Raw genomic sequence first — 25,278 nt, 5'->3', positions numbered from 1 at the left:
GTTGTCCTCCCGCAGGAGAATGGAGAAGTAAATGCTGGTCTGGTCCACACAATGGAATGTCATTCAGCACTAGAAGGAAACAAGCTATCAGGACTTGAAAAGATATGGAGGATCATTAAATGCGTGTTAGGAAGTCAAAGAAGCCGATCTGAAAAGGTGGCATATGATATGATAATAGCCAGGTGACGTTCTACAAAAGGAAAAACTATGGAGACATATGAAAAACATCAGTGGTTGCCTGGGTTTTGGGGAAGAAGCGATGAATTAAGCAGAGCACGGGAGATTTATTTTTAAGATTTTATTTATTTATTTATTTGAGATAGAGAAAGTGATCGATGAGGGAGAGGGATAAGCAGACTCCGCGCTGAGCACTCAGCCAATGCGGGCTCTACCCCACGACCTTGAGATGGTGACCTGAGCTGAAATCAAGAGTTCCATGCTTAACTGAGTGAGCCTCCCAGGCACTCCACGGAGGATTTTTCCGGCAGTGTATGATACCATAATGGTGGATACAGGGCATTAGAAGTTAGCTTAAACCCACAGAATATGTAACACCAAGGGTGAACCTGACTGTAAACTACGGAGCTTGGGTATTATGAGGTACCGATATAGATTCATCGATGGTCACGGATGCATCACTCCAGTGAGGGATGTGGACCATGGAGAAGGTTATGCATGGGGCAAGGGATGGAGGATCTGGGCAATCTCTGTACTTTCCCCTGAAGTTTACTAGGAACCTAAAACTGCCCGAAAAGTATGACGTCTTGGCAGAAAGAAGAAGTGTAGGTTTTGTGCACCTGCTTCATAACTTCCATCCCAAGACTGTGATGTTTGAGCATGCTCGCTAGGTCATTCTGCAGGCTTGTGCTACGGGTGATATGTTAGCTTCTGAATGCAACGGTGAGTCTTGCCACTCGTGTGGGAATTTGGGGACTTCTGTGCAAAGGGGCGGGACCAAAGGGGCTATCACCAGAACTTCAATTCAGTGGCAGGTATGCAAAGTGAGGATGTCACCTCCCCATCTGGTGGCAGCCTGCAAAGCATATGATGACAGGGGGAAGATTTGCACCAGCAACCAGCACCGTGCTGAAAGTTGCAAGACATCTTTTGGAGAAGTGAGTCAGCAACATCATCACCATGACTATTAATGCCTGACAATCACAGCCTTTTGGTGCCAGTTTTTCCTCAGAAATGGCAGTTTATAGATAGCGTAAAATCCAAACATTTGCTCACAGCTCTCTCTTTGCTCCAACCCAAGAAAATGTGAGCCACGGAATTGCAGAATAATGATGTTTTTTAGAGTGGTCACCTTGACCTTGCTGTAATCGGAGGGGAGAAAGTTGGCACGTTGACTCCTATAAATTATTGAAAAAAAATGCCCACAAAATTCTTAACACAGGAGAGTTTACAAGGAGACAGTTTTCTCCAGCTGGTAGGAGAAGGCGAAACCAAATGCACGAAGGCTGAGGAGGAGATGCTGTGCCATCGCTGGATTGGAGGGCATGGTTGGAGGGAGGCGTGTGCAAAGGATTTTACTAAGAATTTTTGGACCCCTTGGCACATGTGTCATAAGTAAGGGATAGCTTGAAAACAGTTAATATTTGAGAAAAAAAAAACAAGGACAGAAATATGTTAGAATGAACATATTTGTCCACCATATTTATTGATATGATACATATTTTGATATATATTTTGTTGTGCGGTAAATGGTAAATGGGATCAACCATGTCATAGGACAATGTATGGTTCTCCATGCTTAGTGCTTTGAGGGTAATGGTGCTCCAGACCCTTCTTTGGATGACGGCCTTACAAAGTTGATGGAGGTATTATAAGGTCTTCTGCTTCCTTTCGCGAAGAAGTCAGTGCCATGGATACAACGCTTTCTTATGTGGAGTTTGCTCGATAGGCGGAAATTGTCTCAAAGAGCGTGCCAGCCCCACATCCCTAAAAACCGAGTCATGAATCCTTGCTTTTCTGTCATCCATCAGCTGTTCTTCTGTATGGAGTCTACATAATCTGTGGCTGGGTTATGGGGACAATGATATGGACACTGTGTTTGTTAGTCTTCATGCACGTTACCCATTTGGAAGCAAAATAGGAGAAGACCCCCCACCCTCAAAAGCATCTAAATGGATAAAAGCTGAAAGTGATGCAATCCCCCCAAAAGCATTTAAATACATGGACAAACGTTGAAAGAGATGGGACGTAAATTGTTTCAATCTCCCCAACTGCTCAGCACAGAGATTAGGTTTTAGACACATTTTTATAAATCCCACCCTGTGTTTTTGCATAAACCACGTTGACAGCAGTAAGAATAAAGCCAGGAATTGCTTTTTATGTTCCAAGACTCAGTTAGTTCCCCTACTCGAGGTTGGAGAAGGCTTTTCATTCATTGCAACTTTGAGAATGAAAAAGTTCATGGAGTCATGGCGGCTTGGGCCCCCAACATCGGGGTGCTGAGCCTCGCAGTCATCGTGAAGAAGCCATGTCTCACACGCTGTTTCTCCAACGATGGCCCTATCCATCCTCCATGGGCTGTTGCAAAAAAAAAAAATTACTTTTCATAAGTCGTGTGAAGTCAAGTTTCACAATCGCCTGTGGATGTTTTCATTTGAGATGTGAAATCGCCAGGAGGAAATTTGGAAGGTGAAGAAAAAAAAAAAAAAAAAAGAAAAAACTTAATAGGGTTTATGTTTCTGTATGCAATCTGGTTTTTGTTAAATTCTGTTAACACATCCATTGTTACGTGTGTTCTAATTTCTTCCGTTGAATTTTAAGTGTGAGTTGACACAGGTCTGCTAAACACGTAACCGAGGCGCAGAGGCATGTACAACAGAGTAGAAAATGTATGAAATGTATGAAATAAGATGAATGCATTATGGCTGAGAGTGTATTTTCTTATGAAAAATAAGACCTCTGGCTGCTGTGTCCTAGTGACCGCCAGCTTCATGGGTCTGCCAAACGGCAGATCCATTTAGCCAACTATTTCTCACCGTATCTCGCTTAAACGTGTTTCAAATGTAAAGCTCTCACATTCCTCCTACAAGCCTACGTGTGTCTCTCTCGGGACACATCAGCATGTCTGAAAATGCCAGGACAGAAAACCACGTGTCACCCGTGACTCCTGTGTTTGTCTCACCTGCACGCTAATCCTGGATCACTCCTTGGTCTGTAGTATGTGCTTAATTAAATGCCTGCAGGAGGAATCAGCCAGGCAGTCTGAGTGAACGGCAGAGACCACGTACTGTCCAAATCCTGGGATATGTGGGACAGGATATTGGATAAATGGATTTGAGGGAAGGGGAATGACCAAAGTTGCAACTGCAGGATGTAAATCTCCAGGGGGCCAAACCCAAAAGAAGAGACATCAAAGAGAATACATAGAAGCGACATTCGGAAAGTCTTGGCCACGAGCTTTGTGGGTGCGGGGATCTGAAACCATGTTGGCTGCTTCCTATCACCTTCTTCCTGTATTTTTTTTAAGTGGTTGATCTTTATATATATATATATATATATGGAAAGTCACCTTTCCAAGAGTTGGACAACTACAAAATAGGAATAAAATAAATCATTCTAAATGTCAAAAAAAAAAATAGTGCTTAAAAAATAGGTAGCTGGACATGTAAGAAAATTTTTAAATAATCAAATTTCTTAAATTGGGTCTTAAAAGAGCTCAGTCACCTCAGTGAGAATCCTCTATGGATGAAGAGAATGTAGTATGTGTGGGGGCACCTGGCTGGCTCAGTTGGATGAGCATTGACTCTTGACCTGAGGGTCATGGGTTCAAGCACCACGTTGGGTGTAGAGATTACAAAACAAATTTTTAAAAAATTTTAAAAAATAAAAAAATAAAAGAATAGTATCAATGATATACAAGGGAAGTTCCACTCATGCTACTCAAGCTTATCAATTCTTGAGGGGCACCTAAGTGGCTCAGTTGGTCAAGCAAGCACCTTGGGTTTAGGGTCCTGGGTTTGAGCCCCACGGCAGGCTCCCTGCTCAACGGAGAGTCTCCTTCGCCCTCTTCCCCTGCTTGTGCCCTCTCTGTCAAACAAATAAATAAATAGGGCAGCCCTGGTGGTACAGCGGTTTAGCACCGCTTGCAGCCCGGGGTGTGATCCTGGAGACCTGGGATCGAGTCCCATGTCAGGCTCCCTGCATGGAGCCTGCTTCTCCCTCTGCCTCTCTCTGTCTCTCTCTCTCTCTCTGAATAAATAAATAAATATTTTAAAAAACAAATAAATAAATAAATTTTTTAAAAAAAAGTATTCCTGACTGACTATAAAAGGATAATGAGGTCAAAACTGCAACATTTTTGCAAAAGGTTCAAATATCCATTGCCAGACAAATGTGCTAATGCCTTCCAGAGCACCATCAGCCGCTTCTTTGGGGGCCAAATCCATGGCGTTCTAAAAATAAATGATAAAGTAGGCTGTCCTACTGAGGTGAACTTCTGTCTCCTTTCGAGTGGGATCTTCTCCATCCTACCTGCCTCCGGCGAAAAGCCTGTATCCACAAAGACAATGAAGACTTGACACAATTATGTCAAAAGTGGGTGTCACAGAATTACTCCCGTCTATTTCCCCGTTTAAAGTCTTTTATTTCGCCTGACTGTATCATTTATAAATTGTAAGTACGTGATGGGATTTGAAGCACCCATAATAGGACTGAATTCTCATCCCCATGAACCACATGTAGACATAAAGACAGTGTGGATCGCCTGGGACTTGAGGTTAACTTTAGCACCAGGGGAGGCTTTTCCCTTATGTGTTGATGCAGTAGCAGTGTCAGGCATCTGCAGAGAGCTGGAGCTTGCAGATCGCACTTGCTGATTGCATCGCACACCTTGATGAGGGCAGAGCCCGGGAACGTTTGCATCCAACAGCCTGAGGCTGGCGGCAGGGATTGGATTGGACAACCTGGAGAGTGGTTGGCAAATTTGAAGGCAAGTCCTCAAGTTTGTGCGGATCCAGGCTGACTTCTTTCTTTTCTTTTAAATTGTTTTAAATAAACCTTTTATTTTTCATTTTTTTAGATTTGTGGAGAATTTCCAGTGATGGTACCAAATGCCCAGATAGCACCTGCAGCCGACTCCACACTACGTGGGGATCCTGCATCCTTTGGTCAAAGCTGAGATGCAAACGTTGATGCCTCCTCGGTAGTGAAAGTCCAGTTTACCCGGATTCTTGCCATTTTTGTTAAATAGATAAAGATGTGCCAATCACCTTTATATGCCAAGAGGGTGCTTTTATCTCTCTCTCTCTTTTTTTTTAAGATTTTACTTATTTCCGAGAGAGAGCACAAGCATGAGCGGTGGCAAAGGGAGAAGGAGAAGCAGACTCCCTGCTGAGGGGTTTGATCCCAGGACCCCAAGATCATGACCTGAGTCGAAGGCACATGCTTAAGCAACTGAGCCACCCAGGCACCCCTGGAATGATGGTTTTTAATATACATTTTCTAAATAAACGCTTGTAGCAAAAGATGCATATGTTGAACCTGAGGCTGATGGGTTTTCATTGATTGTCTCAAGGTTGGATGGTTTGCACTTGACTTAGCCAGGACGGACAATGAGGAACCATGTAACCCAGAAGACAGGATGAGTCTGATTTCTCTACTGTGTTGACGTTCATTTTTATGAGCAAAATAGGTTTGCTGCTGAATCTGGTTTATTTTTTTCATAATCATTCTTGTTCCGATTGCCAATTGTTCCGAAGCCAATTTATACATTATATTTAAACTCTACACAAGCCAGAAAGTGCCTCACCTACCGCAACTCTCAAACCTGAGTAGGTTTGTTTTGAATAGCAAGAAGCTTACATGGGATGTTTATTTGTTCAACTGAAGCAAGAATACCTTCTAGGTCAACTTCAAGAGACAATCAAAAGTGATGGAAACCATCAAACAATTTACACTATCTCTTTAGAGTCTAAACACTTAAATGCAAAATAAACATCAACCCAAAGCAACTTTCAGTGGGCCTGAGGTAGCTCTTGATGACGGTGTTTGGCAGCTGCGTTGTGATGAGTAAGGGCAGCTTTCTTCGGGGAGTTTTATAAATCCAAAACACACCACAAAAATGGCATTCACAGATTCCGTATTGATAGGGAAAAAAAAAAGTGTGTATTTTATTGAACTTGATTTTTTTTAAAGGCGATGCTTCTCCTGGATAATAATTCAATGCTTGGAAGACAATACTGTTAACTTTTATCTCCAAGTATTCCTTTTCTTATAACTAACGTGAATAGATGCTTATCACAACACAACTATGTAGCTCGCTAAATGTCACCAGACGACGTAGGCGTAAAAATCTATGGCTGAGGGTCAGTCTGTGGATCACCTCCTAAAACTGACAATGACTGAGCCACCAGATTTACTGTATGAAATCCCATCAACCGAGACTCGTTGAAACTTTAAAAATCATCATTTTCATAGTATGTGACATCATAATGTTCCCTCGTTCAGGATTATATATTCGAAGCATCATCGCCTGTTAAGATATTATAAAATCAGCTCCTGCAATTCTTTGGCGCATGATGTTGCTGGGTCGGTAAAGCTACATTGTTAAAGATACCAGAAATTCTCTTGAGATGGATTAAGGAAAATGGAACGAGAAGGCATCTTAGAGCATCAACGACTTCCTTCCTTTCCCTGCATGAAAGCTAGAATGAGTGATCCGTATTGGAGGTTGCTCCAGCCATTATAAATGGTGAAACCAACCCAAGGACCCCTCAATTTAAAGTTAATTGACAATAACTGGACCTCTGTATTTCACTTGCCACTTCCTTGCCATAGATCAGGTCCTGTGCCTTTGGTAGTCTGTTCTCTTTTTTTTATTCATACACACGGTGTCATTTTATCACAAAACAGTCCCTAGAGGAATGTTGAATAGTATTTGAAGCAAAGAGCAAACACCTGTCTTAGGTGATTCAGATTTTGGTTTTTAGGTCATCTCTAGAGAGGCTGGGAGAACCACAGCTACACATCTGCTTTGGCGATTTGTTTTTTCCCCTTTTGCACATTCACGTGTGTGTTGCCACTCCGTGGGAAGGAAATCTCATTGCTTTGCAACTCCTAGGAAGACCTCATGGCCAGATCTCCGGCAGAGTAACAGCCTTTGTTGATGACGTCCCTCCCTACCTGGGGAATCTGGGCCAGTTGATATTCTCAGAAAAAAAAAATTAAAATTAAAAAATTCTTCCAAAATGCAGCCACAGTTAATTATTCCTTGTTGTCAAAATGCACCTAAAATATCTCACGAGTTGTCAGCATGCCACCGTGGAGAAGTGACACGTTTTGACAACTACCTATTTGTTGATTTGGGGATTTACATTGCATGTGACAAGAGTATTTTACGATATAAGTACTGACTGTTCTTTCTTCCGACTAGTTCAGTTTTCCGCAGGAGTTAGCTTTCTGGTGAAGGTCACGATGCCAGATTCTGGTTTGGCCTCAAAAGGAAGTCTTTAGTGTCACAGAATGCAGCAGAGTGGTGGGTGGGCAAGGGCGGAGGGTCTCTACCCAAGTTAATAAGGGGGAAAGCAGGTGGCAGCTGCCTAGTGGGCTCTGGCCATCTGCAGATACGAGAATCCGTGGACATGACACATTACGGCAGTCGGCATTCTCTAGAATTTGCGAAAAGTGATTTTATCAGAAACAAGCCTAGATAATTCTAGTGACGACAGACTTAGGAAGTTTGTCTCTACCGTTCATTATACAGAGTTCTCATTTAAAACGAAAACGTGCGGGGCGTGTCACATAACACATTTAAAAAATTGCTAGCTTCATTAGGAAAAGTTAGTCGGATCGTTCAAGTGTCTGATTTTAAATCGCTAGGAATTAAATAATTCAAATGAAACGATTGCATCTATTATTTTTAAAATAATAGAATAGTCGAAATAGAGAGGAGGAGAGAAGAGAGGATAAGAGAAGAGACATTGGTCCTCTGAGATGCCCAACAGGTGCAGCCCCTCTTTCTTACCTGCGGAGCAGAAGAGTTGGAGGAAGAGAGGCTCAGTTGGAGGTGTTATTCTACAGATTTCCTTCTATGTGAGGGAGCAAGAAGTATATGGGATAGGCACGTCCCTAAAAATATGCCTGCAGAGAAAATAGGAAAATAACATTTGGCTTTAAGACTGTATCGGATACCTGACATCACACATACTAGGATAACATGTTTTTTTTGGGTCTTAAAAGTTTAATCCTTTCCATATATACTCATGAACGGTGTGATGGAAGATGGAAAGGATGTCATGCTTCCCTACACACATAATCTTGGTCTACTTGGTTAATCAGTAGGGCACGGTTTTCGTTCATCAATGTAGGTAACATGAGGAATCTAGGGTATTGATAACACAAATTATGCTCTACAACTATGTTAAGTCATATTACCCATCGTCATGGCAATAAAACTCATGGATCACATCTCGTGCTGTTCATATATTTAATACATGTTTTAGAAAGCCATTCATCATCAAAGGCAATGCAGGTAATTATATATTTTTTTATTTTTTTCTAAAGATTTTATATATTTATTTGAGAAAGGAAAAAGAGAGAGAGAGGACAAAGGAGAGGGAGAGGCAGATGGAGAAGAAGCTACCTCACAGCTGGGAGCTCGACTCGGGGCTCAATCCCATGGCTCATGACCTGAGCCAAAACCAAGAGTCAAACGGTCACCCAGGTGCCCCACAATACACATAATTTTAATTGGCACTCCCCTTAGATGTTTCAGGTGCAAACGATAAGTCAGAAATAATGAGAATTATTTTGAAGTAACTTCCTTATTGGTGTTTACTTCAATTTCTAGTTAATTTTTCAGGCAACTGTTGTCTCAGTCAACAGTAAACGGAAAGTTACATGTTTCTCATCTTTCTTGAAAGCAGAGGTGAGTGTAAGATGTTCGCTAAATCACAGCTCAGTAGAGATACTTGATCAAGAAAAAAAAAAGACATTCAATCAGCCCGATTTTAATGAACACCTACACCCGATTTTAATGGTCCTGCATTGCAGCCGTAAAGAAAAGAGAGTGCATTTGTAGAAATGTGTGGCACTGGACAGGTAATCAATGATAAAGCAGCCCAGTGGGATCGTTGGGAATTGCAAGGGCCTGTTGACACGCTAATGTAGGTGCGATGAAATCAGGACAGTCCAGCCACTCTCTGGAAGAAGAGTCTTTACCGCAGGTCATCTGGCACTTATGTTCTATTTTTCTTGGGAGAGCACTTGGTGAGCTTTGACTATATTTGAGGTTGACTCTGAGCTGCTGAGCTTTGGTGTCTGGATGAATCACTGTTTTTTTGAAGTCGGGCATGGGGTCGCCGTGTGTATGAGTCTGAAATCTTGTCTTCTGCTCCCATGTCTGAAATGAACAGCACTGTGATTCTTGGTTGACCTCATTCCTGTGGGAGAAAAGGAAAAGTGAGACCATCTTTGGCAGCTCTTTCAAGTTGATCTGTTTATGTAAACCCTCAGGGAAGACCCAGCATACTGCCATGCATGGACACAAATTAAAAGAGAGAGAGAGAGAGAGAGAGAGAGAAATCCATCCAGACTTTGAATCTCTTGTTTTCTCCTTCATGTTCTGCCTAAATCCCACCCCTACATGTGGAGAAACTTATAAGCCACTGAGCATAAATAATATAAACTGACATAAGAGCATAGGCCAAAATATCTCTCAAGCTGGTGTTAAATAGAGGTGGGAGGTGTGTACTCAAATATATGTGACATTTTGGGAAAAAAAGGTGTGAAACAGAAAATGGTATCTATTCAGGAATGTAATGCAAGGCTCATGCTTTCCTTAAAAAAAAAATGCAATTTTTACATTACTTTAGATAAACATTGTGTAGCCAGAGTTCCTTTTAAGGAGGCCACAACTCCACTTAACAGTGTGTGGTTTTGGGTCTTTCTCAGCTTTTTCATCCCCAGGGCACCGGTGGTCGGACTAGAATAATCCATTCAGATGCAAATTCTTTCATGGGGGCAGGAGTCAAGAGCAGCATGGACATTGAGGTTGGGTTTAATTAGTTAAAATGTAGTCTGTTAAATCTTAGGCCACAAAGTGAAACACAGGTGTTTTCTAAAGACTTCTTGACAAGACTCAAGAGGAGAGGGTCCTTGGGATGGACAGTCTCATTACAAGGGAAATGGAAAAGATGGGACCATAAGAACCATTGGCTCATGAGGTCGTTAGGTGGTGCTGGTTAATTTGAGAAATATGGAAAGGGACGTCTGGGTGGATCAGTGGTTGAATAAATAAATAAATAAATAAATAAATAAATAAATAAATAAAATCTTTTAAAAAGTTTTTGAGAAATATGGGGAAAATTCTGGAAACACCCAGTAGTTAATTATGCTTGCTAAGGAAGAGGAGCTTGCAATCGTTCTTTCTTTCCCAAATCAGAAACAGGTCAGCCAGGATGATGGCTTGAGAGCACTTCTGGCTCAACCTCACGGGAATAATATTGTTTTGTAGGTTACAATAGGAATCCTGTTCCACGTCACAGGCACGGAGATCTTTTTGTGACACAAAAGGATTGAGGCCACCAATTGAGGAAGACTGTCCAATCGCATTCGCATGAAGGCGCTGCCTTTGCATATTTGTAGGTATAACGTCAAAACCACTCAGGTGCGTTAAGGGTCCCCACAGTCATATATACTTGTATGAAAAATAATTTCCCACTAAACTTGTATGTCTCCTCAAATGCTTCGGATCCGATTTTGCAGGGAATGCAACATGACAAGGTAATGACCTGCCAGAGAGAATCCAATCAGATCAAAACTTGAAAGATAGTGTTTTGCAAACCTGTTTTTAAAACAAGCCATGCATCTCTTTAGCTACTCATGCTATTGTCTCTGTGATATATTTAAAATAAAAAAATAAAAGTTATTTCTCAACTTGTTGGAGATGTGTGCATGTATGTGTATATATAGAGAGAGATTTCTAAACGGCACACATACACATATATACATATAGAGTGTGTGTGTATATATATACACACATGAATATATGTATACATATATATTCATATGTATATATGTATATATTCATATGAACATATTCATATCTACCTATATATACATATCTACAGAATTATGGATAAATAGGGACGCCTGGGTGGTTCAGTGGTTGAGTGTCTGCCTTAGGTTCAGGGCGAAGGTCCCTGGGATCAAGTTCCGCATCGGGTTCCCCGCAGGGATCCTGCTTCTCCCTCTGCCTGTGTCTCTGCCTCTCTCTGTGTCTCTCATGAATAAATAATTTAAATATTTTTTTAAAAAAGAATTATAGATAAATAGATAGATGGGATGCCTATATTATATACAACTCATGTTGCATTATTAAGGCTCCCAGTTTTAACCCAAAAGTCAGTTTACTGCTTCCAGGAGTATAAATTATATATAACATTTCTAAATATTTACATATCAAGAACACACACATATTAAAAGCACACACGTATATACATATGTATGTCTGCAATACATATGTACACATATATGTGTAATAAATGTGTAGAACTTAAGGACACCCACATACAAATATGTTAGAATATACAATATATAAAAGCAGAATTGAAGGTACAATTTTTTCCATTTCTAGTGGAAGAACTTGAAATGTAGCTCTTTGAATGTGTTATGAGTTGTTATAAAAACTGTAAAAATATATAGCCAGAACTCGCTTCTGGACACTGAAAACTACTATCTGTTCAATAAAGCACTTATGCCCCCCAAACCCCACATAGATTTCGAGCACTTTTACTTTTTAAATCGTACATAGGAAATTCTAGGTCGCTTGTAATAGTAATAAGTAGTATGTCTCTTAGGAATGTCAGAAAAGGCAAGGGGCTCTATACAGAGAGTTATGGGCTACACCAATAAAAAGAATCATGGTTAATCCTGTTGCCGTCTGTAAACTACACACTAAAATGGAAACCCTCTTGGATTACATAATATCAAAATAATTCCGGGGCACCTGGGTGCCTCAGTCAGTTGAGCGTCTGAGTCTTGATTTTGGCTCAGGTCATGATCTCAGAGTCGTTAGACTGAGCCCCACGGTGGGCTCCGTGCTCAGCTCATTGTCTGCTTGGGATTTTTTTCTCTCTCTCCTTCTGCCCCTCGCCCCACTCATGCTCTCTCTTTCAAATAAATAAATAACTATTTTTAAAACATAATGATCTTGTGCTGCCCTAAGTATTCAGCTTTCTTGTCTACCAGGTTATGGTGCCACGGATAGTTTCCCACTTCATTTCAGGCTATACTAGGTAAAAGGAGACTAAACTATCAGTGGGGAGCAAGTAAGTATATTCAGAGCTGTCCATGTGGACAGAGACAAATATATAATTTTTTTTTTCATAGATTGTCCAGAATCTGGAGAGTTTAGATCTGTTGGTATGGCTGCACTGGCTTCACAAGAATTTTAAGAGCCAGTGCAATGGACTATAGATCCCAACACTGGTGGCTTTGAAAATGTGTGTTAGCTGTGTCATATCGAAGCAGAGGGAAGGCAGGCAGATGAGTGGCAGGAATGCATGCCTTCAAACTCTAAATAATCTAATAAGGGCATTTGTTCTGCAAGTGACTACAAATCAAAACTAGTTTGGAGCAAGAGGCTACCATTCAGTGTCTGGGGAAAAAAAAAAAAACAAACTTCTCAAGACTAAGTGTATCTGCTGATGGGTTAACATGTCCATGAAGCAAGCAAACTGCCCAATATCTGGGAACAGTGAAGGTCAGTTCTGGCAATTTTTGAAATGGCATTTTTATGGGGCGATTTGATTTTAATGTGGAAACATGGTTTCTGGTGTGAGGTTGGTCAATGACTGGCTTGCTTTCCAAGGCACAGGGCTCGGTGACTGGGTAAGTTTCAGGACCATCATTCATGATGCGAGGCTGACGTTGAAAGATCACGGTGCTTTTGAGACCGGTTGTAGTGTTTCTGGTGGTTGAGGACAAGGAATAATCAGTCTCCCTCTGATGCTGAATTTGGAGCAAAAGATCTGTATAGCCTCATAAATGTCCAATGCAGGACCACGTGCATGCTCTTACTTTGATCCATTTTACCTGCCAATCTTCTGGTTCACATGTTCATAATCTTAATTTGTCTACCTACATCCGGTTTGACCTTCACAACTTCATCTACCCTGTGTGCTTCTGCTTTCAAATTTCCTCAAAGTATGTTTTCTTGATCAGTTTTTAACGTAAGAATTTCAGCAGCCCCATGGTTGTTTACATAACATTCAAAATGTAACAGGCACACAGCCATCTACGAGAAGACACAAAACAAAAACACAGAAATCCCACAGAAATCTAGTAACTGAGAAATAATGCAGTTGACATTCCTTACGTGTGTGGTTAGCCAATCACTCCACTCTCTAGAGAATGTTTTGTAATTTGAAGATTATTTTTAGGTAACAATTTTTATGGCATTGCTGAGATATGCGCTTAATGAGCCTTTCTATGCTCCCCAAATCATATTCATTGATACCTTTGCTGACTTCAATTATTATGGTGGATGTGGATGAAATCAATCAATAAAACTAAACAGGGAAAGGAAACAAGAGTATTAGGAAAACCTCCTTTCATTAGGAAGACGACAGATTCACATCTTGTTCACGTTTCTGATCTGTATTTATTCAAGAGAAGCTTGTGCTTTTCCATTTAGAAATGATCAACAATACCTCCCTTCCACCACAGAGCCGAGACTGCTAGACTGTCCTCAATATCCATGTCAGTCTTCTTCTTCAGTTAATGAACTGAATTCTTTGTCCAGCCCTGGCCAGTGGGAGCACAGGCTACATTTCTCCGCACCTCCTGGGATTGACAGTTGTCTGACTCATATCCAGGAAATGTCCTGACCACAATGTCCTGGGTGCTTAAAGATCCACCCAGATCTAACCAGAGGTTACGGGTCTATCTTAAGTCATGAAAATATGCCGGAGGTGGAAGAAGGCGGAAGAATCCTTGCCTTCTGATGCCATCCAAGACTATGTAGTCCCGTAGTCCAACTATGTAGTATGTAGAGGAAAATATCCCCACCTGCTTAATGGTGATAGACACTATTCTTTTATGTTCAAGCACACTGAGTAAGTGGGATTTTGTTTTGCTTTTCACTACCAGTCTGAATTCTACACAATCCAAATCTAGCTTTAAATACAGTCTGTATCTTACAGTGGTGAAAGGAATTCTCCTGTGTACGGTTGACATTTGATCAATGATGGGGCAGGGCCACTGACCCCCCCTCATTCAGCCAAAACCCTATGTATAACTTTGACTCCCCCAAAACTTGACTAGTAATAGCCTACTGTTGACCAGAAGCCTTACCAATAACAGCCAATTAACATATAACTTGCATATCATATGATAGCACACTATATTCTTACAATAAAGTTAGCTAAAGAAAATGTTAAGAAAATCATAGGGAGGAGAAAATGCATTTATAGTACTGTACTATATTTATAGAAAAGATATCCACATATAAATGGACCCACACGGGTCAGATCCATGTTGTTCAAGGGTCAACTGTGTTTCTCTTCTCAAATAATTTATTATCGCCTATGTTTCTGTGGTTACACTTAAATAAAAGGAGTTTTACAATAGGAATCTTACGCTTCAACATGCATGTGATAGCCACATTGCATGATATAAGGAACATAATGCATATTTATGTAAAGACAATCATCCCTAAAATTTTTGGAGTCTGAATGTTCCATTGTGGGAGATCTATTTTAAAAACCGACTGCAGTTCAGACATATTCTAATTTCAGAAACAAGATTCAAATTGTACGCTTTGTAACTTCTTGCTTCTGCAATTGATATTGGCAATGTCAAGTCTGCAAATATTCGTGTAGGTAGGACAGGTAGGTAAATGTTTGGGATGTCATGCCGGTATGGTATCAGGTATGCAGAAGGAGATTTTTTAAAAAACGAAATGTGCTGTTGATGCTGGTCTAGAGTAGAGAAAAAGATGTTTTTCTTATACATGCAACAGTGTTGCTTGGTTAAACTATTTCAATCGGCAGTATAACTGGACTGCCTTTAAATATCAGGTCTAAAGGATGACAAGGGTTTGAAGTTGTTCAACAGATTAGAGGAAGCTCGAAATGTTGATCGTTCTTTCTCAGAGGCCAATAGGTAGACACACACGTGATGCCCAACTTTATAAACGTTCAGTTAGGGGTGAGAAGGCAGTAGCAATGGAACATAACGCAACAGAACATCTGTGTGGCTTCAGAGTGAAGGTGGCACATAACCACGTCTGGAAGAATGAGTCTACATCTGCACCGTGTTGAACTTGTGCAGCCAATATTTTTTTTCTTTCAGATGCAATGTGCCCTCATCCAACTCTTCACTGACTCCAACTCAATCATTCCTATTGCTACCTTTGCACTGTGTTCATGGAGGATAAAGGGTGGACATCCCCAGGGAAGGGAAGAGAATGAAAAGATACGGCAAAGAAGCACATTCGTGTATGTCACAAAGTAGTTAATGCATATTCATGATGTGATTGACTACGTTAATTAATTGATTATGCAAGTAGCTAATGGCAAATACACTGTTGCCCAGCACGGGCTACTTTGAGTATGAGTGCATTTGCAGATACCTCGTTAAACATAGCAAGTTGAAAACTGTTATTTCCCATAAACCCACTAAGAAGACAAAAAAAAAATGTGTCGGTAAGAGGCAAAATTTTTCGAGACAGAAATAGGAGAGCAGATGACCACATGTTCAAGATTTCAACAAAGTAACATAAGCTGGGAAGCAGATGGATGAATCCCAATGTATCCAGATCAGAGAAGCTTGGAACATCTCATCCTCAGGGGAGTAAAACCAAGAAATAGGACAACTCTGGGCCCCAAATGCCAGAAATACTTGGGAACTGGTGGTACAAGAAGCCTCTGGTGGTGAGGTCCCAGGTGGGGATAAAGCAGGGCTATCCTGAAAAACAAAATCCCCCAACCCCTGCTCAAGGCTTGAGAATCGCCTCCTCCTGGACCTAGCAGAGCACCCACTGGAAATCACGTCTCTCTCGGAGGGGCTCCGTTCTTCCAGACGCCAGCTGCAGCTAGTGGGCAGGGTGGAGTCAGATAGAAAATGAGAGCATTAAGGGAAAGTCTACACACCGCATGTTGAGAAGCACAGCCCACTTTCCACACTGGATTCTAAGCTTGCTAACAGCTGGGGTTCAGCTATTTCTCCCTAGGAAAACGGACAAGTGGAGAGAAAACAGAAACAGATACTGCTATTTACATGTCCCCATTGACAACGCATGCCCCCGATTTAAGTGTAAGTCCCTTCAGTTGGCAAAATCTCTCCAATCACATGCAGCTTCCAGCCGATTTTCATGCAACTGAGGATCACCCAGTCCTTGAAGCGGTGCTCTATCCAACGCAAAACAGGGGGACTGCTAGAAAAATGGTCCGAGCGCACCTGAGGTTCCACTAAGTTGAAACTCTTCATAAAAACAATGGGACTTGACTTAAATTTTTTTTTAAAAAATTAAGTAATTACTTACTTAATTTATTAATTAAAAAAAATTAGTTTATTTTGAAAGCATACTTATTTCTAAAAATTATTTAATTTTTTAAAATTACTATTTTTTTATTTTTTAAGTAGGCTCCATGTTAAGTGGGGCTCGAACTCATGAACCTGAGATCAAGACCTGAGGTAAGATCAAGAGTCACCCAGGTGCCCCCCAAATTCTTCCATTTTTTAAAACAGACACTGCATTTATTTTTTGTGATTTAAAACTGAATACACGGAACACCAGGATGGCTCAGCAGTTGAGCATCTGCTTTTGGCTCACAGCGTGATCTTGGGTCCAGGGATCGAGTCCTGCATCAGGCTCCCTGTGAGGAGCCTGCTTCTCCCTCTGTCTATGCTCTGCCTCTGCCTCTCTCTCCATGTCTCTCATGAATAAATAAATAAATACAATTTAAAAAATAAAATAAAACTGAATACATGATGAAAACTTTAAAAAAGTCTTAGTTCTAATTTCTAATATGGTAACTACCGATAGATACGAGTCACTTGTAAAACATACCTGCATGCACACATATCAGAAAGATGGGGGATGGTCTTGTAAGTGGTTCTTTCCATTTACCTAGACTTGGTGTTTATATTCTTTTATCTGATAGAGGCGCAAAGTTCTTACCTGGTAGGAATGTGCTGGAGAAGGCTGCCCTTACCTTATATTTACTAATTTCCCTTTGTGCGTGCATGTGTGTATTCTCACAAACACAAATATGCATGCACACACACACATATATATACTGCATATATGTAATATATACCTATATATATATCCCTGGAGAGAGACAGATAGATTGATGATAGATAGGTAGGTAGATATGTAGGTAGGTAGATATCATGGATGGATGGATGGATAGATAGATAGATAGATAGATAGATAGATAGATAGATAGATAGATAATGATAGATAGATGGATAGGTAGGTAGGAAGATAGATAGATATGATAGTTGGATAGGCAGGTAGGTAGCAAGATAGCTAGCTAGCAAATAGACACACAGATATGATAGCTGGATAGGTAGGTAGGTGGGAAGATAGATTGATAGGCAGATAGGAAGATAAATAGACAATAGGTAAATGGATAATGGCATAATAATTCTCATCAGACCCTTTTTCCTCCTCAAAAAGTCTAGATAATTTTATACAAATGGATGTATAACATAGCATGCTTTACAACCGTTGTCCCGCAAAATGTCTCATGTATTACCTCATTTGATCCATTTGCTAATTTCTCCTCAACAAGCGATTTGGCGACTGTTGGGTCTCATCTCTGAAATGTGCAAGAACAATGGTGAGCACATAAATTAGGCCAGCGTCGCTGTGTCTGAAAGCAGCATGTGGGTGGTGTGTTAACTGGTTCAGAAGAGACGGATGTTGGCTCTTTGTGTTATGAAGAGTTTCCATCATCCAATAACTCATCCAAACGTTTGTTTTCAAGTGATCTTTTCTCTCGTGCATTATGATATTTCCAAACCCAACCCTTGGAATCCAACCAGGAGTGTCCCCTCTCCCTCAGGGCGCTTCTCGCCCCAGCTCCCTAGATTGAGATCAGGAAGCAAACACACTTCCCTGTTAGAAAGCACAGTCTAATTTGAAATGTAGAATGGAGCAGATCCCAAGAGTAAGAAATTAATGCCCACACCCAAAGGCACAAGTAATTATTTTCCAAAGAGTGTGCCCGCTAATCCATAACTGCCAGATGCACAGTACTTCCCCGAGAGGTGCAACGGAGAATGAATGGCAAACAACTCTACTTTCCTCCTTCGAAATCCCACCCCTGTCCGAGACCACGCAACGCCAGGCTCTACAAACATCATAAGAAGTATCTTCAAAAAGCAGATCCAGGGCAGCCCGGGTGGCTCAGCAATTTAGCGCCGCCTTTAGCCCAGGGCCTGATCCTGGAGACCCGGGATCGAGTCGCACGTCAGGCTCCCTGTGTGGAGCCTGCTTCTCCCTCTGCCTGTGTCTCTGTCTCTCATGAATTAATAAATAAAATCTTAAAAAAATTAAAAATTAAAAAAATAAAAACCAGACCCAGCCTCACCTCTATCTGTCCTCATTCAGCCCTTTATTGCCTTACCCACCCACCCACTCACCCAGCTTTTGTCTGTTTATGTTCAGCTTGATTGCAAAGCTGGGAATCACTGCTTAGGAATCAGGATCTGAGAAGTTGCATGAAAGAGACAAAGGAAAAATAATGTGGAGTCGATAGGAAGACACACGTGAGTGGGGAGACTGGCACCACATTGTCGCCTGTTGTATGCGTGGTGGAGATCCTCACCTGTCACCCCTGTTTGCGGGTCCCTAACGGCTAGTACAGGCTCTTTTAGTATCTGTTTCTCTACAGTCAGATGGTGCAACCAGATGCCGTTATGGGTGACGCGCCCTGTTCTCACCCTTACCCCTTTCCGAAGGGTTGCTGCGGACACACACGAGCTTGAGGGACTTCCTCTCTTCACCTACACCCCATGGCTGACTGATGTAACGCTAAGAACTGAGACCCCTCGTCTCCAGCAGAACAAACCCTGAGCTGCAATCCACACTCCTGAGTTCCCGTGGGGCCAGGCTGGGATGCTTTGGCCTCTGCCCTGCCCATTCTGCTCCCCTCACTCCCTGACAAGAGTCCCCTGAGACCACACCCTCCATAAGCCTTGGGCCCTTGCTCAGCTTTCACTTCCAGAAGGGACTGGCCGGTAGTTCAACAGGAGGATGATTCCCTTATACTGTTCCAAAAACTCGCAGGGTTACCTTGAAGAGGCAGCCGCTGCCTGCATGCTCCGTCCAGCTTTGTGGTGACATCAACAGAGAGAACCAGAGAGCCCAGCAGGGGTGCTGTGCTGTTCTGGCTTCTGCTGCTACACCTCCTGGGGCACCATGGACTTCTTTGGACACCCTATAGCAAGACACGTGCCTCTGAATGAGCTCCGTGGAGGCAAAGCCAAAAGTGATGCTGCAATGGGGTCACGTGCAGCCCTGTTCTCCTGATGGTTCTCCTTTACTCTGTTGTCCCATGGGAAGGGAAAGGAGTCTCTGTCTCTGATTCTGCTACACTCATCTGAAAACACTCTTGCTCTTGGAAGCATTGGCCAGATTCTCCACCCTTTATACTCGGGAGCTGGTCAACATGCCAGCTGGGCCAGATGGCTGTTTGGACAGCTAGCAGTTGGTACAATGCGGATGCTTGGGTGAGTCCTTTCTCAAGAGCTCCTAGCACTCTGATTCAGATTCATCCCAACTGGGACTCGACTTTAGCGAGAGATTTCTAAAGATATCGAGTCCTTCTGGCTAAATCAAAACCAAATGGAACTTCTACTGAGAACCGGGGAGCAGCAAGAAGAATCTCCAGGAGAAAATAATAGGGAAGACCAGTGATTGCCACTGTACACAGGCATGTGGTCGCAATGCTATGGCCAAGACATGACCCTGCCTGTTCTTTCTGTAGCATGTGGAAGGGTGAAGGAGTAGAGCAGACACGGTCTTCTCCACCTGCCCAGTAGACATGCCAAGAAAGCATGAGGTCCTGGGGTCAGCCAGCTCTCTAAGCAAGCTGGGAGCTCCCTTCTGCATTTGAGGGGCAAATAGCAAATATGCATTTAAATCCATATGCAGGAGCACCTGGATTGAACATCTTCCTTCAGCTCAGGTCATGATCCCAGGGTCTTGGGATGGAGCCCTGTGTTGGGCCCCCTGCTCAGTGGAGAGTCTGCTTCTCCCTCTTCCTCTACCCCTCCCCCTGATTGTGCTCTCTCTCTCTTTCTGTCAAAATAAATAAATAAAATCTTTAAAAAAAACCCATTTGTACACTCCTCTTCAAGATGCCTTTTAATAAGACATTTAAAAATCTAGATAATCTAGACAGAGTATTAAAATATTTTACAAGGCATAGATATTTTAGGAAAGCTTAGTAGAACATACGGGGAAATATTCGTAAATAAAGCATGCTTAATCAAAATCAATAAAGTAAGATAGCAGGTGGTAGGTATTGGGACCACACGTGCGTTATCTGCAAGTGTTCACGAGTGTTTTAAGATGCAAGTCAACTCTTGACACAAAGGAAGGACACACATTCTTGAAACTGAGTCCAGAAATATGACGGGTTCTCGTGAGGAAATAGTGTAATTCACCGAAGAATGTCTGAAATAGGAAGCTACCATGTATGAACTGGCGTCCTGAGGGCCATCCCTCACGATGTTCCCCACACCAGCTGATGTCACAGCTACAAAACATGGCTCATGAATGAAATGATTCAAGGGCCAAACTCATACGGGATATGCTTCGCTACAGATGATTCATTCCAAGGTGTCTTTTAGAAGAGTGGGGGTCAACAAACATCTAAATGCTGACAAACACACACACACACACACTATAGACACATACATACGCTATACATGTACACATCACACAACATTCCGTAGCAAGTACACATATGTACACATTACACGCATACTTGACACACATTACGCACGTACACATTACACAGTACTTCAGCCACACATATTACACACGCACACTTACACGCGGACTTCACACACATAACAAATGTACGCGTCACACTCATTACACGTGCAGATTTACACACATAGATTTACACACACACTTCACACATATTACATAAATGCACTACACTCGTACGTTATAGACACATGACACGCACATCACGCACACAAACATTACACACACATTTAGGAGAGCTGTAGTTGTGCCTTTGGAGAGATACACGTGGACACCTCTGGTTGAGAAGCAGTGCTTTTGAACAATGAACGGATTGTGCACCCCCAGAATGAACTTTGTGAATTTGTGATAAATAATGCATGACGATGCATGTGAGGTCTCAATCCTTGGCAAAACCTCAAATGCAACCGGTTTACGTTTTAGCTAAGCTGTAACATTGCCTCTCTTCCAGGAAAAACTAGGATGTTCATTCATTTATGAGAGTCGATAGCTTATTCTAAGATAAATAGGCATCCGACGCTTCACCTAAATAAGGAAGTGGTTTCACTAGATGTGGAGGATTAGATCTCTATGCCCGGGCCCTGATGCTGAGCTGCTGTCTCTTCCCTATATTAGCTAGTGGGATGTGGATGCTACAGGTTTTCTAAGCTTGACACTGCATCCAAGGGTTATAAAGATGAGTTTCATAGATGTGGCACCATAGAAACCTACATTTCTGGGACCTGGCATAGCATGTGAGGAAATGTCATGAAAACAATGTATGTTATAAATACTTGAAATACATATTATAAATAATTAATTCAAAATAGTATCAGTTTTAGGGGTAGTTCTAATTATTTTACAAGAAAAAACATAGTCATTGCTATGAGTAAATAAAGAGTAAATGCCCACATCCTCGCATTGCTAATCAAAAATTTATATTTTCTTTTTCTTATTTTGCCAGTAAAACCTAAAAAAAGTTGGTTTCGTGTCTGTGTTTATCTGCTTTTTTTATTACTAGCGTGACTAGCCATTTGTTTATGTTCATTGATCATTTAAATCTTTACCGTGAATACATTTTTTCTTATTTTATAATTGTGGTCTTGTGGTCTGATGATCTTATCAGTATATATTTTCTTACTTATTTAAAGCACTCATTAAAAAAAAACCACTAACATGGGCTCATTGCTCCTTTTGTGTGTTGAAATGGTAAGAGAGGGATAATAACCATTTTGGTTTTGTTTCTTTGTTTATGGTTTCTGGCTTTTACAGAGTCAATATGGTCCTTGATACCATGAATTTTGATATCTAATATCATGATTTTATGATTCTCTGCTGTCATGTAAAGCTTAGGAAGGCTATTTCACTTCCAAATCTATAAAGATATTATTATTCTTTTCTCCTCATTTTTTTTTGTTTTTTTGAGGGAGCTTTTGTGTTTTTAAGGCTTAAAATTTTATTTGTGCAGGTGGAGACCTGTCTGTATACTATTCCCCAAACCCCAGTAGACAGCCAAATGTCCTAACAGTGTTCATGGAAACGGCTCACTGATTGGATCTGACCTTCTGATGTATGACAAATGCCTTATACACATGGATCTGCCTCGAGATTTTAAGTTTTGCTCTTTAATGTTACATTTCTCTCTCTGCTTCACTCACCCACTATTTCTATTGCAGGATCCATTAATATCTGAGGGAGCAATATTTATACCTTACACTTCTGTCTCAGATATTTTTTTTCTTAATTATCACAGCACATTTCTCAACCCCAAAATGTGAGACTCAGTTTGGTAAGTCACGCCAAAACTCCCGTCCATTTGTTTGAACCACGTCACATTCACAGATTAATTTAAGATGGATGAGTTTCTTAAGCTTAGCATTTCAAAGTCACAAGAAGAAAAAGAAGCAGCGGTTTAAAATAATAAATATCCCAAAAGTATTTGGTAAGAGCACACTATTTACACTTCGAATACAAGATTCTCTGGACCGTGCTCTTTTCCTGAATTATTTTTAAGCCATGGAAGCCATAGGATATTCTGATGATGCATGGTCTCATGAGGGAAGCCGAATTTTGCATGGGCTGCTTTATATCAGACCTAAACCGGTAAGATTTAGTAACTGATCTTGCAAGGAAAGAACATTATGCATTAATTGACTTCTGCGGGCTTTTCATCTCTGTTGTCTCTGTTGCAAACAGCTGGTGTAGCAGGTGGCGTACTAGAATGTGTACAATGGTGGAGACTATGAACTCAAATTTTTCCTAAATAAAACAAATAACAGTAGATACCACAGATCCTCGCTACCATGGTCTAGAGAGACCCCTTAAAATTATGAAAAAGGCATGCTGCAATTTAATTCCTTGGCTCTCTAAAGCTGACTTTGCCCTATTATCAATATCAGATTCAAAATTAATCAGTGTGGTTTTCTCTTCAGCACATGTAAGCAAAACTAAACTGATGGCTGTGTATATATATAGAAAGCATGAGTGATTTCCACGTGCATGTGGCTGAGAACCAAGTCTCTGGATGGCTTCCCCCCCGCCCCAATCTATTGAATACATACATACGTACATACTCGAGAGGAAAGAAAGCTCACAATGACATTGCCAAGTCTTCGAAAATGAGTATTTCACTTTGAGTGTCGATAATAGCGTCAAATTGTTAAGCCTCGCTTTGGTAAAAGGATGGTGAATGAGTACATTTATGTTTGCTCTGTGGGGCCACAGCATGTTTTTCTAGATGTCCACTGGAGAATGGCACAAAGTAGGGATCTCCATTTGTGGGAAATTTGAAAATACAGTGCAACAAAATTTATGAGAAGGCTACTTCCTCATAAATTCTAGACTCTGAAGTAATGGAGAACGTGTACTTCTGTGTTCAGATCGCCAAGGTCAGAGTGATTCAAAAGACTATGGAGCTGGTCTGTTCTAGAATATTCTATGATCTCCAAGGGCATACACATCATGTCTCCATATCACAGGTAGCTCATGTGCTTCTCATCTACATATTTGCATTGTGTGCTGTCAACTCAAATAAAAACACCACGCAGCCACCAATGGCAACGGTGGGCTTGTTCTGTCCATTGCCAAAGTGGCAGTGATGCCATATTCACATGTCTATAAAGCATCCCCAGAAATCTTTCTCTTTCCCTCTCTGTTCAACCATTCCCATGTCACCCCGTCAATCAAAACCTACGCTGTCTCTGGATCTGAGAGCTTTTCCAGCTCCTCTTCTGTCTGCATCTCTTCCTTGGCCATGAGCTGTCTGACATTCTTCTACCCTCTTTGCTGTGTCAGTGATGTGATTGTGTTCTGAAGACAGATTTCTAAAGATAAATTTATAAATTTATAAACATAAAGCTGAATTACCCCAAAGCGATGGGCATGGGACCTATGAAACTCCCATAATGCAAATATGTATGCAATTGAATGTGAAGAAATACTAAGATAGTTTGCGTCTTGGAAAAAGGAGACGGTCATTTTTCATCGAAAATGTTCAGAATATGTTCCCTTCCTCTTCCTACTTACATGCGTTTCATAAGCAAAGATACCGCTGAAGCTAAGATTATTATCTTTGATGTTAGTTTTATTTTTTTGTTTTGTTTTGGAGGGAGGAGCAAGATTTCAGGCTAGAAACTCTATAAATGGGCTTAAATATAATTGCATGCCATTTTAATTGAAGCTTTCATAATCACTACAATAAAATTACTACTTTACCAAACGTAAACTATATATTCCAGTAACTATCAATCACACTGACAACCTTTGGAGCAAATGCAAGAATTTATCTATTTCATCTCTCCTTGCAATTCTCGTTCTATTTATAGAGGCCCCTGTGGCATTGATTAGGACCCGTTTCAGGGAAATCTTCTCCAAGTCTCTTATTCTATCCTGATCTTTTTGTTGCTGCTTTTATTTTTGCAATGATAGCTTTGTTTTTAAACCAGAGCATCTGCTCTGAGTTACTTGGGAATGAAGACATGTAGTAACACTGTGTCTCAGCCATTTAGCCTTGAGTTTTAGCTAGACACAATTGCCATAATTCTGAATGCTGATAATATTGACAATATATGTGAATAACTGCTTATCAATGAGGAATATCGGGGGATTCTTTATGGATTAAGTTAAAGCAACATTTTAAAAAATGACTTTATACTCCATAGGGTCACGAGGAATTGCTTTAATATAGTTCTGGCTTCTCTCCTGCTTTCTCTGCTCATATTATTCTGCAGAAGAGTCTTTGCGACAGTGACCCGAGTGTAAATATTTCTAAACTGGATCCCCGCCACCCGTGGCTACGTCATTTTTCATTCTTTTCTTTTCTGTATCTTTTG

At 41.1% G+C, this 25,278-nt stretch overlaps 1 long non-coding RNA gene across 4 annotated transcripts in view; it reads right to left on the bottom strand.

Moving 5' to 3' along the window:
• Nucleotides 1-1,630: 1,630 nt before the first annotated feature.
• The window catches only part of LOC140627570 (uncharacterized), a 42,222-nt gene continuing 18,574 nt past the window's right edge, over nt 1,631-25,278 (bottom strand). The window contains exons 5-8 of one of the 4 annotated variants that reach the window (XR_012026243.1): nt 17,724-17,786; nt 8,597-9,395; nt 7,979-8,094; nt 1,631-2,535 (exon numbers count right to left, since the gene is read on the bottom strand). This is a non-coding gene — a long non-coding RNA (uncharacterized lncRNA). Of the gene's footprint in view, nt 2,596-7,978; nt 8,095-8,596; nt 9,396-17,723; nt 17,787-25,278 lie in introns of all 4 variants that reach the window. The other 3 variants (XR_012026244.1, XR_012026242.1, XR_012026241.1) reach the window with 3 other exon arrangements.

This window comes from Canis lupus, chromosome X (genome assembly GCF_048164855.1).
Source record: "Canis lupus baileyi chromosome X, mCanLup2.hap1, whole genome shotgun sequence".
Lineage (NCBI taxonomy): Eukaryota > Metazoa > Chordata > Mammalia > Carnivora > Canidae > Canis > Canis lupus.
The sequence above is the reverse complement of the archived record's forward strand: the minus strand, read 5'-3'. Positions and strand labels throughout refer to the sequence as shown.